Source organism: Diabrotica virgifera, chromosome 2 (genome assembly GCF_917563875.1).
Source record: "Diabrotica virgifera virgifera chromosome 2, PGI_DIABVI_V3a".
NCBI lineage: Eukaryota > Metazoa > Arthropoda > Insecta > Coleoptera > Chrysomelidae > Diabrotica > Diabrotica virgifera.
The window spans coordinates 209,541,846-209,557,057 of record NC_065444.1 but is presented as its reverse complement, the minus strand read 5'-3'; the positions used below and the strand labels follow the sequence as shown (position 1 = coordinate 209,557,057).

Genomic DNA, 15,212 nt, shown 5'->3' with positions numbered 1-15,212 from the left:
CTTTTTGGTGAAAAAACTCTATAGAATAAAAGTTGTTTAAAATTAGTCAGTTTATCCATTTCGGGACTTATCTTGGACATATATTTTTTCACACACGAGATGGGATGAAACTCACCCCCAAGGCAAAAGCACACATCCGCACCATATCACTTTTTTCTTTGACATGTTAGCTATGCGTATGCCAAATTTCATGTTAATCCCAGCGATTCTTTAAAATTTACAGCAAAAACCGTGAAAGAATGTACTAGTAATACCCAATCAGAGTACATACAGGGTGTTTCATTGGTAAAGTAACATACGTTAACTGTAAAAAGAGGATACTTGGGCGGTCTCAAAAATACCATACTTAATGGGTTTTACTCCATTAATAACAAAGATACTGGGTGTTTTATCTATTTTGCCATTTTTTTAATTGGTTCATAACTTTTTGACCACACTGTATATTTATTTTATATTTGGCACGCAAATATCATTTAAGGCGTACAATAAATTAATTTATTTATAATTGTAAAAAATCCAGGTCCGGCTTAAAAAATATTGGAAAAATGTTCCGACCCCAAAACAACACCCTGTACATTAAATTTTTTTAAAATGGATTTTTCAGTTGAAAAGAGGATAAAAACTAAATTCAGTGGTATACTTTGAATTTTCGTCAAAATGATTTTTCTGGTGAAATTTGGAATTTGAATTCTGAAATTAAGTGAATTGCGAGAGCTCTAAGTAGAAAAAAATTGAAATACAGCTTACAACTTGTCAACCACACTATATATTGATTTTATATTTAGCACGCGAATATTATTTTAGATGTCCAGTCAATTAATTTAATTACAGTTATAAAAAAATCCAGGTCCGGATTAAAAAATATTGTATAAATGTTCCAACCCAAAAAAACACCTTGTATATTAAATTTTTTTAAAATGGATTTTGCATTTAAAAGTAGGATGAAAAACAAAATAATTGGTATACTTTGAATTTTCCGCAAAATGATTTTTCTGGTAAAAATTTGAATTTGAATTCTGAAATTATGTGAATTGCTAAGCTCAAAGTAAAATAAATTAAAATATGACTTAATTTTAATTAATACCATTATTTAATCTAAATTGGTAAGATATTAACATTTTCACACATAACAATAATTTCTGATGACCCCTTCTGTGGATCAGTGGTAAGAGCGCCTACCTTTGGATCGAAAGGTCCGAATGGTCGTGAGTTCGAATCTCACCAGGGTCAGAAATTTTTCGTTTAGTATAAATTAATAAATGAAAAAAATTATTTTCTGTCCGTGTTGGATCGGTACTCACTGGAGGAACCGCAGACGTTCGGATACAATTAGCGTCTCTTCGCAAAGACAATGACGTCGACTTTGCAATGTAACAAGACACTTACTCAACACACACAGTACACAGTACACATGACGCTAGGTACCAAACTGCAAAAATTTACCGTACCTACGTAAAAAAAATATTTTTGATGGTGGTAATTTTGAATAAGTACTTTAGTTTTGAATAGTGATTATGCTGCAAATTTTCGCTGTTTTGTTATAATTTTTAGCTATTTTGTTGATTAAAGTGATGTATTCTTTATTGACCCTTTATTATTTATTCATTATTTAAAGATATCCGCCAAAAACTATTTTTCACACATAATAAAAAAACACTAAAATATTAACATTTTACCAATTTAGATTAAATAATGGTATTAATTAAAATTAAGTCGCATTTTATTTTTTTCTACAAGAGCTCTCGCAATTGAAATAATTTCAGAATTCAAATTCAAAATTTTACCAGAAAAATCATTTTGTCGAAAATTCAAAGTATACCACTAATTTTGTTTTTCATCCTCTTTTCAAATGAGAAATCTATTTTAAAGAAAATTAATATACAAGGTGTTTTTTTAGGTCGGAATATTTACACAATATTTTTTAAACCGGACCTGGATTTTTTACAATTGTAAATAAATTAATTGATTGGACACCTAAAAGAATATTCGCGTGTTACATATAAAATCAATATACAGTGAGGTTGACAAGTTGTAAGCTGTATTTCAATTTTTTTCTACTTAGAGCTCTCGCAATTCACTTAATTTCCGAATTCAAATTCAAAATTTCACCAGAAAAATCATTTTGCCGAAAATTCAAATTATACCACTGAATTTAGTTTTTCATCCCCTTTTCAACTGAAAAATCCATTTTAAAAAAAATTTAATGTACAGGGTGTTGTTTTGGGGTCGGAACATTTTTCCAATAATTTTTAATCCGGATCTGGATTTTTTACAATTGTAAATTAATTAATTTATTGTACACCTTAAATGATATTCGCGTGCCAATTATAAAATAAATATACAGTGTGGTTAAAAAGTTATGAACCAATTAAAAAAATGACAAAATAGATAAAACACCCAGTATCTTTGTTATTAATGGAGTAAGATCCATTAAGTATGGTATTTTTGAGATCGCCTAAGTGTCCTCTTTCTACAGTTAACGTATGTTACTTTCCCAATGAAACACCCTGTATCAGTGGCGCACCCAAGGGGGGATTTTGAGGGTTAAAACCCCTCCCAGAGCATATAAAAAATAGTAGTATGCGAGGAAATAAAGCACTAAAATCGTCTAACTTTTCTTCTAAAACATCTAACTTTTTTAAAGTAAGACCGATCGTTATGAAACCTTTTGCATTCGATTCGACAGAGCTTCAGAAAAATTCTTGAATACTTGGCATGAGGGACATAGGCAAATTGTATTCTTGTATGCGGAAAATGCATTTTCCAAAGTGCATCTCAAAGTGTTCACAAAATAAAAATTCACAACTCGGAAAGTAATCATGGGAATGAGTTCAATTTTCATATTTGGTGGGTTTTTGAGGTCGCTGAACAGGAATATAGGGTCGGCGAAGCTGTAAGAGGTACCTGGTGCCTGGTGTCCCAGTATACATGTCGACTCCTGGAGTTTTATGGAAATTCATTAAGAAAATCGTTGAAACTTGTTATCCCTAGATTTTTGGTCGAGGTCGCTGAACACTTCGGAGATGCTGTACGAGGTACCTGCTGCCCGGTAACTACGTCATCTCCTCTAGCTTTATGGAAATTTGTTATAAAAATAGTTGAAATTTATTATCTTGGGGTTTTGATATCGCGGAACACGAATCGTGCAACGAAGTTGCTGTACGAGGTACCTGGTACGATGTATCTACGTCGTCTCCGGGAATTTTATCAAAATTCGTAATAAAATTTGTTGAAACTTGTTATTCCGGGTTTTTAAGGCAACTGGCAGTTTTAATCATATACTCGAGGTTCTGACATCTTTTTATCTAAAAAAATTATTATTGACGCTGAAAAAAATTTCAAATTATTCCTTTTTTCATAATTTGCGCTCTAATTTAAAATAACTTACTGTTATTGTTACTCACTGTTGAATTTCATAACGAATTTCCATAAAACTCCAAGAAACGACGTGGATACAGGGCACCAGGTACCTCGTTCAGCATCTTCCATGCAATATTCGTGTTCAGCGGCCTCGAAAATCTCGAGATCATAAATTTCAACTATTTTTATAACGAATTTTTATAAAACTCCAGCCAGGAGATGACGTAGATACGGGGGCACTAGGTACCTAAAACAGCATCTTCGATGCTATATTTGTGTTCAGCGACCTCAAAAACCGCGAGATAATAAATTTCAACTATTTTCATAACGAATTTCCATGAAACTCTAGGAGACGTTGTAGCTACCGGGCATCTCAATAACCCCGGAAAAACAAGTTTCAACGATTTTCATAAAATGAATTTCCATAAAACTCCAGGAGACGACGTGCCTACCGGGATACCGAGCACCAGGTACTTCTTACAGCTTCGCCGACCCCATATTCCTGTTCAGCGACCTCAAAACTCCCGTGTATGAAAATTGCACTTATTTCCATGATTAGGTATTTTCCCAGTTGTGAATTTTTATTTTTTGAACACTTTGAGAAGCACTTTGAAAATGCATTTTCCGCTTACAACAATGCAATTTTCATTTGTGTCTCATGCCAAGTGGTCAAGAATTTTTCTAAAACTCTCCCCAATTGAATGCAAAAGGTTTTATAACGATCCGTCTTACTTTAAAAAGTTAGAAGTGTAATGCTTTATTTCCTAATGTTGTTTTGAAGCTATTTCCTTGCCTATAGGATAGTGTAACCTGTCTTTCACAAACAATACAAAAAAATTTTGGTACCTAAGCCAACCCCACCCAGAGGAAAATTCTAGGTACGCCACTGCCCTGTATAACGTTTCAGCTACGCCCAGGACCAAGACTTTTGATGAATTCGCGTACATACATATACATTTAAGGATTTTACATATATTATTATCATGCCCGTAACGTTACAGCACGTAGCGTTTCGTTTCCGAAAAATATTGATTTTAATGGATTTAAATATGAACAATTCATACTGTCAGGAGCGTATAGTATCATATCAGACAACTCTTTGTAAAATCAGGTTTTTCGGACACTACGCTACGTGCTGGAACGGTACGGGCATGATAATATGTAAAATCCTTTACTCCCAAACGCGCATTCATAATCATAATCATACATCTCCAAGTGGAGTAAAGGGCACCTTGCGGTGTTTCAAGTAGCATGAGGAATGATGGTGAGGTTGCTAGTCCCACGCATCATCTGTTGAGTTCCGTCCAATTTTGTTTACTAGTTTTTTCCATTCTCTTCTGTTTTTTGCTATCTTTTTTGCATCGTTCCATATTCAATTATTTTCTTTGAGTTCTTTCTCTATTGTTCTTTTCCACGTATAAGATGGTCTACCCATTCTTTTTTTGCCTTGAGCATTGTAATGTAGAGCTTGTCTAGCAATATTTGTTGCTGGTTTTCGTAAGGTGTGTCCTATCCACTTCCATTTCCGTTTTTTTTATTGTATGTTCTATCCTTTCTTCATTTGTTATTCTCCACAGTTCGTCATTAGTAATTTTGTTTGGCCAAAATATTATCAGTATAATACGTAGGCACCTGTTAATGAAGGATTGTATTTTCTGAAAGAATTTTTTATGGTGTTTCCATGTTTCTGCTCCATATAACAGGACAGACTTTACATTAGTTTCAAATAATCGTAGCTTTGTTCTTTTGCTGATGTTTGTCGAGGCCCATATCTTGCGCAAAGAGTTGAAAGCGTTTTGTGCGAAGCTTATTATTTGTGTTATGTCCTTTTCTGTGCCTCCTGTTGTGTTTAGCAGACTGCCCAAATAACAGAAGTCTTTTACTTCTTCTATTTGTTTCCCTTCCAAATATATATTGTTTCCGTTCGTTTCCCCATTTGATAGTATTTTCGTTTTTTTGGGATTTATTTTTAAGCCGGTTGTTTTTGCTATGAATGTTTGTACATTGCTTCCATGTTTCTGTACATTTTCTGCCTCCCAGGTAGGTATTAATTTCCTGGCACTTCTTATCCCACATTTCTCTTTTTGCTTTTACTTTTGTTCTTCTTGTTATTCTTTTGAGTTCCAGGTATTCATTTTTATCTTTTTGTTGTTTACTGCTCAGCCATCTGATATACGCTTGCTTTTTCTCTTCTACGAGTGCTTCTATTTCTTTGTTCCACCATAGTTTTTCACTTTGTGTTTGAGTGTTAAAGCCGAGTGCTTCTTCTGCAGCTTTTTTAACGCTAACGACTACGTTTCTATATACCTCCTCTACTGTTGATGTTTCTGTTATTCATTAGTTTGTCATCCAGTCTTTGTTGATATAGTATTCTTGTACTCTCTTGGGCCAAACTATCCAAATTATAACTTTTTTTTCCAAAGTTTCTTCTTGTTGAGGTTGACAATTTGTTTGATTATGTGTTATTTTATATCTAAATGGACAGGTTACTTTGATTTTACGACATAATGATCTGAACCACATGTTATTCCTCTGTATGCTGTTGTGTCCTGTACTTGCATATTAGTATTTTGTTTTATGATGACATAGTCTATAATTGATTTTAAATTTCTTGTAGTTTGGGTCCAGGTGTACTTGTGTACATCTCTATGTTTAAAAAATCCATTGGTTATTTTTAATTGATGGTTTTCACATATTTCAATTAGCCTATCACCATTATCATTCTGGTTTATTTCTCCGTAGGGACCTACCACCTTATTATCTACTTTACGACCTACTCTACTGTTCAGGTCTCCCATAACATAACATTCAATTAATAAACATTCAATTAATATCCACACAAAAATGGGAAAAGTACTATGGGGAACTACTGACAGAAAATAGGGACGAATACTTAACTCAATCACCAACAGAGGTTAACATTGAAGGAGAAGATATAACAATACAAGTGACAGAAATTAGAAAAGCTATAAAAGAACTGAAAAACGGTAGGTCTCCAGGACCAGGGGATATCCCAGCCGAACTAATAAAATGTGGATCACAAAAATTGTTTGAAACCGTCACTTGGTGCATAAATCAATTTATAAATGGTTCTCCCGTACCCGACGAGTGGAAAATTGCTTATATTTCGTCGATCCATAAGAAAGGAGATAAGCTTAAATGTGAAAACTATAGAGGGATATCAGTGAATAGTACATTCAGCCGTTTGTATGGACGAATAATTAGAGACCGCATTGAGAAGGAGTACAAAGACCAAGAGGAAGAAGAACAATCCGGTTTTCGAACAGGAAGAAGCTGTACTGATAATATCTTCTACCTCAAAAAACTAATAGAAAAAAAATTAAGCACAAATCAAGAAACCCACCTCATGTTTATTGACTTGCAGAAGGCGTACGATACAGTTCCTGTAAACAAACTCTGGAACGTGTTACGACAGACGAATATTAGTGTCACCTTAATAAAAGCTTTAAGAAATTTGTATGAAGGGTCAACATCACAAATAAAAACTGGAAACAGATTATCGCAAAGCTTCCTGGTTAATAAAGGTCTACGTCAGGGGTGTTGTGTATCACCGACCTTATTTAAAATATATGTTGCAAAAGCATTGAAAGAGTGGAAACGAAAATGCAGAGGCATGGGCGAGATTTGCTTATATACATTGCAGTTTGCTGATGACCAGGTTGTTATAGCAAACGATAAAGATGATTTAGAGTACATGGCAAGGAAATTACAAGAAGAATATAGAAAGTGGGGACTAGAAATTAATACAGAAAAAACAAAATACCTGCCAATAGGTACCGAACTATCGAACATCACATTAGAAAATAATGAAATATCATGCCCTGCGACCATTACACATATCTAGGAATCGTTTTTGACACAACGGGGAAAGATGATGAAGAAATAAAGAGAAGAATAACACAATCCAGAAAAACAATAGGTTGTCTAAACAGCGTACTGTGGAATCATGAAATAGGAAAAAGAAGAAAACACAATATCTACGAATCTCTTATTAAAAGCAGTCTATTGTACGGAGCAGAAACTTGGCGGATAACCGAAAACAACAGAAGAAAACTGGAGGCAGTAGAAATGGACGCTTTTAGAAGATCAGTAGGAGTGTCACGCAGAGAGAGAATACGTAATGATGAGATAAAACAGCGAATGAGGGTTGACGGCTCTCTAACAACAGACATAGAAAGAAAACAGCTGATATGGTACGGACACGTCCAGAGGATGGATAACTCAAGACTCCCTAAAATAATTATGCAATGGGTACCACCAAACCGCAGAAAGAGAGGAAGACCCAAGAAATCTTGGAGAGAGGGAGTAACGAAGGCGATGAGCGCAAGAGATCTTAGAGAGGGCCAATGGGATGATAGAGTGTCATGGAAATTAGGCATCGGACAACGTCGCAAGACGTTTTAAAACCGATTGATATATATGTTTTTGCTATGTTGTTCAATCTGGTGATTTTGTTTTGCATGTGATGTCTGTTTGATGTTATGAGACATATGTCGTCAGCGAACTCTAGATCCTCTAGTTTTGTAAATGGTGACCATTGTATACCTGTTTTTTTATCTTCAGTTTGTTTCATTATCCAATCTATGACTATTATAAACAATCTCGGTGACAAGACACAGCCCTGTCTTACTCCTTTTTTGATGCTTATTTGTTGGGATAGTTCCCCTTCATGTTCAACTCTGGCAAAACATTCGTCGTAGAAAAGCCTTATTACTCTTATATACCCAAACGCGCATAAAGAAGTATAACTTCAATAACCCATTTTTAAGGTGGTGCGTTAATTTCTTGGAGAAGTGTAGATTAAATACATACTTAATATAATTATATCTACAAATAGCAAATGGTATTTTTTGAGTTATAATAATCCACCTAAAGGATGCAGGATGATTTTTAAGATTAACTTTGTTGCCAAATACGTGTGAATGACCTAATCTAATCTATTTTACCGAATTTAATCTACAAAACATTATAATCAGTACACTTTATAAACAGTAAACATTATAAACATATTATAATCAGTGATTATATTCATTCATAAGAGTTTAAAAATAAATTTTCAATCTTATTTATTATTATGAGGGAGACACGTGTGGTCAAAATAGCAAGAGATAAATCACCAATTGGTAGAAGAACTACCTGCCGACCGCGCCAAAGATGGAGTGATAACTGATAATCTTCCGTATAGGTATGAATCAGTGTTGACGATGTCACGATATGAAATTATGTTAAGCGGTTGCTAAAATTATCAGATTTTGCCAAAAATTATGTTAAAATTTTTTTGGACAGAACTTGGACAAAATTTCAGTAGAATTGCTCCTAATTTTTCGGTAGAAATCGTCAAATTTCGGTTGATTTTATTTTTTACTTCTTTTGCTATCACATTGCAAAAAAATGATACTTTATTATACTTCTATAGGTACAAGTATTCAAAAATAAACTACCTTTGTCATAATATGATGATCAATATAATCATCATTCATCATAAAAATCACTCAAAATTCAAAATCGGTTTACGTTAAAAATGTATTTTCTCGGCTTTTTATAAAGCAATTGTCTTCATTTTTTTTAATCCATAAGTTACTTAGTTTGATATTAATGATATTTTTCATATGAAAACCACAATCCTCAATAGTATTCACTATTCAGGTAGGTACATTAGTCCCAAAATCAAATATAAAAGGACAAAGGTGGTCATAAAATTGATATCTGTATCTGCTGAACATGTGTCGCAAGTCGCAAGCTAGTAAATGCAAATGCAAACAAATTGAAGAATTCTTGAAAATTTACTAAACTCTATTGCCAAATCTATCCGTATAAAATTATGTTAAAATTATCAATTATGTTAAAAAAATATTTATTATCAGAATGCCATAAAAATTATGTTAAAATCTGATAATTATGTACAAATCGGCAACCCTGGTATGAATCCACAAAGGAACAAACAGAATAGGGAACTTGCACATTTTTTTTTATTAGGTAATAATGTACAGTTTTGTTTAAAAATGAGATTTCCAAAATTTCACTCTTCAAAAACTCGTAATAACTTAGAAATACATATTTAAAGTCTTCTACGGTATAAAATAGTTCAAACGGCCCGTGACGTCACATAGTTTTGCATTAGTTTTGATTATGGTTATATTTCGATGTGTCTAGGTACACGCTAACGTGTACGCAAATAAAAAAGTTGGGTAGACGCGAATTAAACTTCATCAAGCCAGTGACGTCATTATTTAGCTTGCGCAGTGACTATACATTTTAGTACATGCTATTTGATATGTTTAGTGTTTGTTTGATAGAAAAATATTTGTTAAGGAAAGGGAAGCAGAACTATTCAGATGTTTCAAACTTAATTGTAATAAATCAATGTATATATATATATATATATATATAAAAGTATATATTTAGGTTAGCAAAATAAATATATGTATTTAGTTGACATGACATGTAGGTACAAAATATTGTTAAAATAATTTCTATATGTAAGTGAATTATTATAATCTACTATTCTAAATGCAAAATAAGCCACAATTTAACTAAAAAAATTATTTTATTAACGTTTCGACGTTCAAATCGGATGTCATTGTCAAAATACAAAAATTAGTCAGATTAAATAAATTATTTGAAAAAATTTTTTACTAAGCCATTTTTGTTTAATTTAATAATATTTTGTATTTTGACAACGACATCCGGTTTAGACGTCGAAACGTTAATAAAATAAATTTTTTAGTTAAATTGTGGCTTAGTTCTCATTTAGAATAGTTGATTACAAAAATTCCACAAGGACAATAGCTTCAGAACAAGTTAATTATTATTGTGAAAGCTTTAGGTCTTCCTTTTATTTTAATCTTGGACGGTAATACTATTTCATTTATAACTAAAAAAATATATATTAATTTATAGTCTCTTATCTTTTTTGTACTGGTTTAAAATGTTCTTAAACTGGTTAAAAGAACTAAATAATTGTCCACACTCCATAGTTAATTTAAAAACACACACTAAACAATAAAAAATAAGAAATCACTGACACTCTAACTTTTTTATTTGCGTACACGTTAACGTATACCTAGACACAACCTTATATTTAGGTATATTCTTCTTCTCCTTCTTTAGTTTATTGGCCTCCACCTACTTGGGTATTTGGCCAGCTCATCGTCGTGGAATAAGTCAAAATATTTATATTCTAATGACATTGATCGTATGTCATTGTAATAATATATACCAGTTTGTTAAAATTGGAGTTTTATACTGCTTTTGAAGGAAAGGAACGAAGGTTTACTATTGAAAATAAAACCATTTTGTAAAAGAAAAATTTTATATGAATAGTTCAAACGATCAAAAACACTTGTAACGTCACATAAATGTATTTTCTACTGACGTTTATAACGTCTAATTTTAAATTCTGTTTACTTTATTGGAAAAATGTAAATGTACAACCCAGTGACGTCACGACGCGTTTTGGTCTACCTGTTTTAATTTGAATTTTTAATCGTCTTTAGGGGCCAGACGAAAGACAAACAAAACTTTTTTATCTTTGATCATCATCATCATCATCATCTTGTTGCTACAGCCCTTAGAGGGCCTCGACCTTCTCAAGCTTTCTACGCCATTCTGTTCTGTCCCTTGCTTGCATTTTCCAGTTGCCGACTTTCCAGTTGCAGTTTTATCTTTGATACATGTTTTAAATTATGTTCTGTTGTGATTTACAACATTTTTTTCGAATTTAAAAATTTATGCAAGTTCCCTATTGATTATAAAGAAAAATAAGAAGAAAAAGACACTTATTTAAACATTCAGAATATAATATATTTATATATATTATGTATATTTAATATATATTATGTACTTATGTGAATTTGTATCCCGAATAAAGTACGTGCCTCCTAGTGGCGGGATACGGGCAACAATACATTGGCTTATAGGGCAGTCCTTACAGTAGGGATCCTGGCCTATACAGAAAAATGCAGGCGGCTGTGGGGTAATACTGCACTTTGGTTGCATTGGTGGTGTATTGGCTAAACGTGCAGGGCAGGGTATGGTGCTGATAGAAAAGGCATTCAGGCATCAAATATCCAAACAAAATCTTTTCAGGCCATAATAATGAAAATACCTTCTCCAATGATATAAAAAAAAACTTATACTGAAATGATGGCATCTCCTGAGGTAAAATCTGCCGGAAGTAAAATGAGCCTCCGTTCGAATTTCCGGGTGAGGACTATCTCAGGGGGAACACCATTGCAGGTTAGAAAAATCAGGATAGGGTCGTGGAATCTTGGTAGTCTTACAGGTAAGAGTCTGGAGTTAGTGAATGCGCTCAAACTAAGAAGAGCTCAAATTGCTTGTATTCAAGAAACTAGGTGGAAAGGACAAAGGGCGAAAGAACTAGGTGAAGGATACAAATTGTGGTATGTAGGGAGTAGTAACACTAGAAATGGAGTTGGTATAATTGCTGATAGTGAAATGAAAGATAACGTAGTAGAAGTTGTAAGAACGAGTGATAGAATGATGTCAGTGAAATTTGTAATTGATAAAGAGGTATTGAATGTTGTGTATGTGTATGCTCCCCAAACAGGTCTGGGTGAGAATGAAAGAAGAGCTTTCTATGATCAATTAGGAGACGTACTGAGTGATATTCCAGCAGAGGAGAAAGTTATAATAGGAGGTGATTTTCAATGCACATGTGGGCCAAACCAAGACAGGATATGAAAAAATACATGGGGGATTAGACTTTGGAACTAGAAATGAAGCTGGAGATGACATGCTTGAATTAGCAACAGCATTGGATATGGCGATTGTTAACACATTCTTTAAAAAACTTATTACCTACAAAAGTGGACAACATCAATCCCAAATAGACTACTTCATGATAAGGAAAGAAGACATACGTGAATGCAAGGACTGCAAGGTAATAGTTAATGAGACAGTAAGCCAACAACATAAGCTGCTTGTTCTGGACATCGAAGTAAAAAGCGAAACTAAACAAAAGTATCGGAGAGGACCACAAAAAATCAAATGATGGCTGCTGAAAGATGAGAAAGAAGGTCTATTCAGGAGAAGAATAATAGAAAAAATATGTTGGAACATGAAAGGAAGCCCTAATACAATTTGGAGAAAAATGGCCAGTAGTATTAGAGAGACTGCTATTGAAATACTTGGGAAAACGTCAGGAAAAAAGTTTGCGGATATAGAGACTTGGTGGTGGTCAAACGAAGTACAAGGAAAAATAAAAGAGAAGAGAAAATTATATAAAATGTGGCAAGAAACCAGATCCGACACAGATCTTCAAAACTATATGGTGGCGAAAAAGGAAGCGAAAGTAGCAGTAGCAAAAGCCAAAGCAGAAGCGTATTCAAACCTATACGATCAACTTGATACCAGGGAAGGCGAAACGAAGATATATAAAATAGCCAAACAGAGAGCAAAGAAAGCAATAGATTTTAATCAGATTAGATGTATTCGAGATGAAAATAATAAAATACTAGTTCACGAAAGGGATGTCAAAAAGGGATGGAGAAAGTACTTTGACAGCTTATTAAATGAAGAATTTGACAGACAGCCTGTAGAGTCAACGGAGACAGTAGCAGCAATGGTCACCAAAATAACCAACGAGGAAGTGGCTCAAGCGCTTCAAAAATGAAGAAAGGAAAAGCGGTAGGACCAGATGATATTCCTGGGGAAGTATGGAGAGCATTGGGAGAGACAGGAACAACAGGCCCGTGCGGTGCTATGATGCGGTGAGGCAGCCGCATCTGGCGGCATCACAAGGGGGGCGGCATAATCAATAAAATCAAAATACAAATTGAGCCATTCAATAATTAAAAATATATATAGGACCAAGAGTCAGCCGAAAATATTTAACTGGTGAAGGTTAAACATAACTTATTTTGTCAAATTTGGAAAAATTAGTTCTTGATTTAAAACGGCTCAGAGGACAAGGCTATGATAATGGGGTTAATATGAAAGGAATAAGAAGGGGTGTGCAAAACGGAATATTTGAAAACTATCCGAGGGCGTTTAACGTGCCCTGCGCATGCCGCCTTAGTCATAAATGACGCAGCGTCTTCTTCTACAGAAACAACAACCTTGTTTTTTTGTATTATACAAGAACTGTACACTTTTTTTCTGGCTTTACAAAGCGTTGGGAAGTTCTGAAAAAAACATGTTTCACAACTAACACTAAAACCGTGGAGTACTACTAGATAGTTAAGTCGAATATATGCATTGAAACCTCTAAGATTTTAATTTTGTGAAATATATAATGCCTTATTCGAAATAATAGAAGACGTCAACAATGATTCACAAAGTAAAGTTAAAGCACGAGGATTAGTAAAAAATATTAACAATTATATGCGGTGTAGTTCATGGCATGATATTTTATTTCATATAAATTCAGTCTCGAAGATGTTGAAACATGTAACTATAAATTTGTCAGATTGTGTAAAAATGTTGTCAAAAACTATAGAAAATATGAAAATTTACTGACAATTTGGCTATGACCAAATGAAAATTACTGATAATAAAATTGCAGAAAATCTTGTAAATAAGTTCCGAATTTTCTGCTGAAAATGAATATTGAGGCAAGAGAAAAATTCGTCAATTTGATCTGTGGATCAGCTCTCAACAGAGAAAGATAAATTTAAAATAAATTTTTCTATCAAAATTTTAGACATTGTCTTTAATTCTTTGATTGATCGATTTTCGCTTTTAGAAAGTCATAATAAAAATTTTAAATTTTTATATATTTTTAAATTGAGAGAAATATAAGAAAAGGGAAAAGGAAAGATGATAAAATACTAGAAAAATACTAGAAAAATATTCATTCAATACTTTACATAGAAAAAGAATCGGATATACAGGCAAATGATTTTCTAGAAGAATTATTGCATGATTTATCCCAAATGAAACCATACTCCATGAAAGCTTTAGAGGTTTTGAACTATTTGTGCCAAAATAACCTAATTTCTTTATACATAAATATAGTTGTATCATTAAGGGCCGGTATTATCTGTCCCGATTAAATCCCGGTTAGAGGAATTTTGTCATGCGATGTGCAGAAAGTTCCGGCCCTAAGAATTTTATTAACACTCTCTGTCTCGGTAGCTTGAGGAAAGAAGTTTTTCAAAATTAAAAATGATTAAAAACTATTTACGAAGCTCCATAAGACAAACAAAACTAAAAAATTAGCACTTATTTCAATAGAGTCCTCACTAGCTGCTACTTTAGACTACACAAATACGATTGACGAGTTTGCCAAAATTAAAATCAGAAGGATAAAATTGTAATTTTCATAAATGTTATGTTAATGTTAATACATATTTAATTTAATTTAAAGTATGTTTTGCTTTTAAAATAAAAGTTTTCGTTCATTTTGTGTAATTTCATCTAGGGGCGGCATTTCAAATACTTGCATCATACTGAAAAGATGTACCGCACGGCTCTGAGGAACAAGGTGGCTAGCAGGTCTATTTAATAGAATTATGGAAGTCGGACAAATGCCAGACGAATGGAGAAGCAGTATACTGGTACCTGTTTACAAAAACAAGGGAGATATACAACAATGTACAAACTACAGTGCTATAAAACTGCTTAGCCACACCATGAAAATATGGGAAAGAGTAATTGATAGACGGATACGTGAAGAGACCGAAATATCCGAGAATCAATTTGGCTTTATGCAGGGTAGATCAACAACAGATGCAATTTTCATTATAAGGCAGTTGATGGAAAAATACAGGAGTAAAGAAACAAACGCTCATATGGTATTCATTGATCTTGAGAAAGCATATTATAGAGTTCCTCGAGAGATTCTGTGGTGGGCACTCAATAGGAAAGGA

At 33.3% G+C, this 15,212-nt stretch overlaps 1 protein-coding gene across 1 annotated transcript in view; it reads left to right on the top strand.

The window, feature by feature from the left end:
- LOC114331560 (nose resistant to fluoxetine protein 6-like) overlaps window positions 1-15,212 on the top strand; it is a 112,052-nt gene that overhangs the window by 30,242 nt on the left and 66,598 nt on the right. The window lies entirely within an intron of this gene.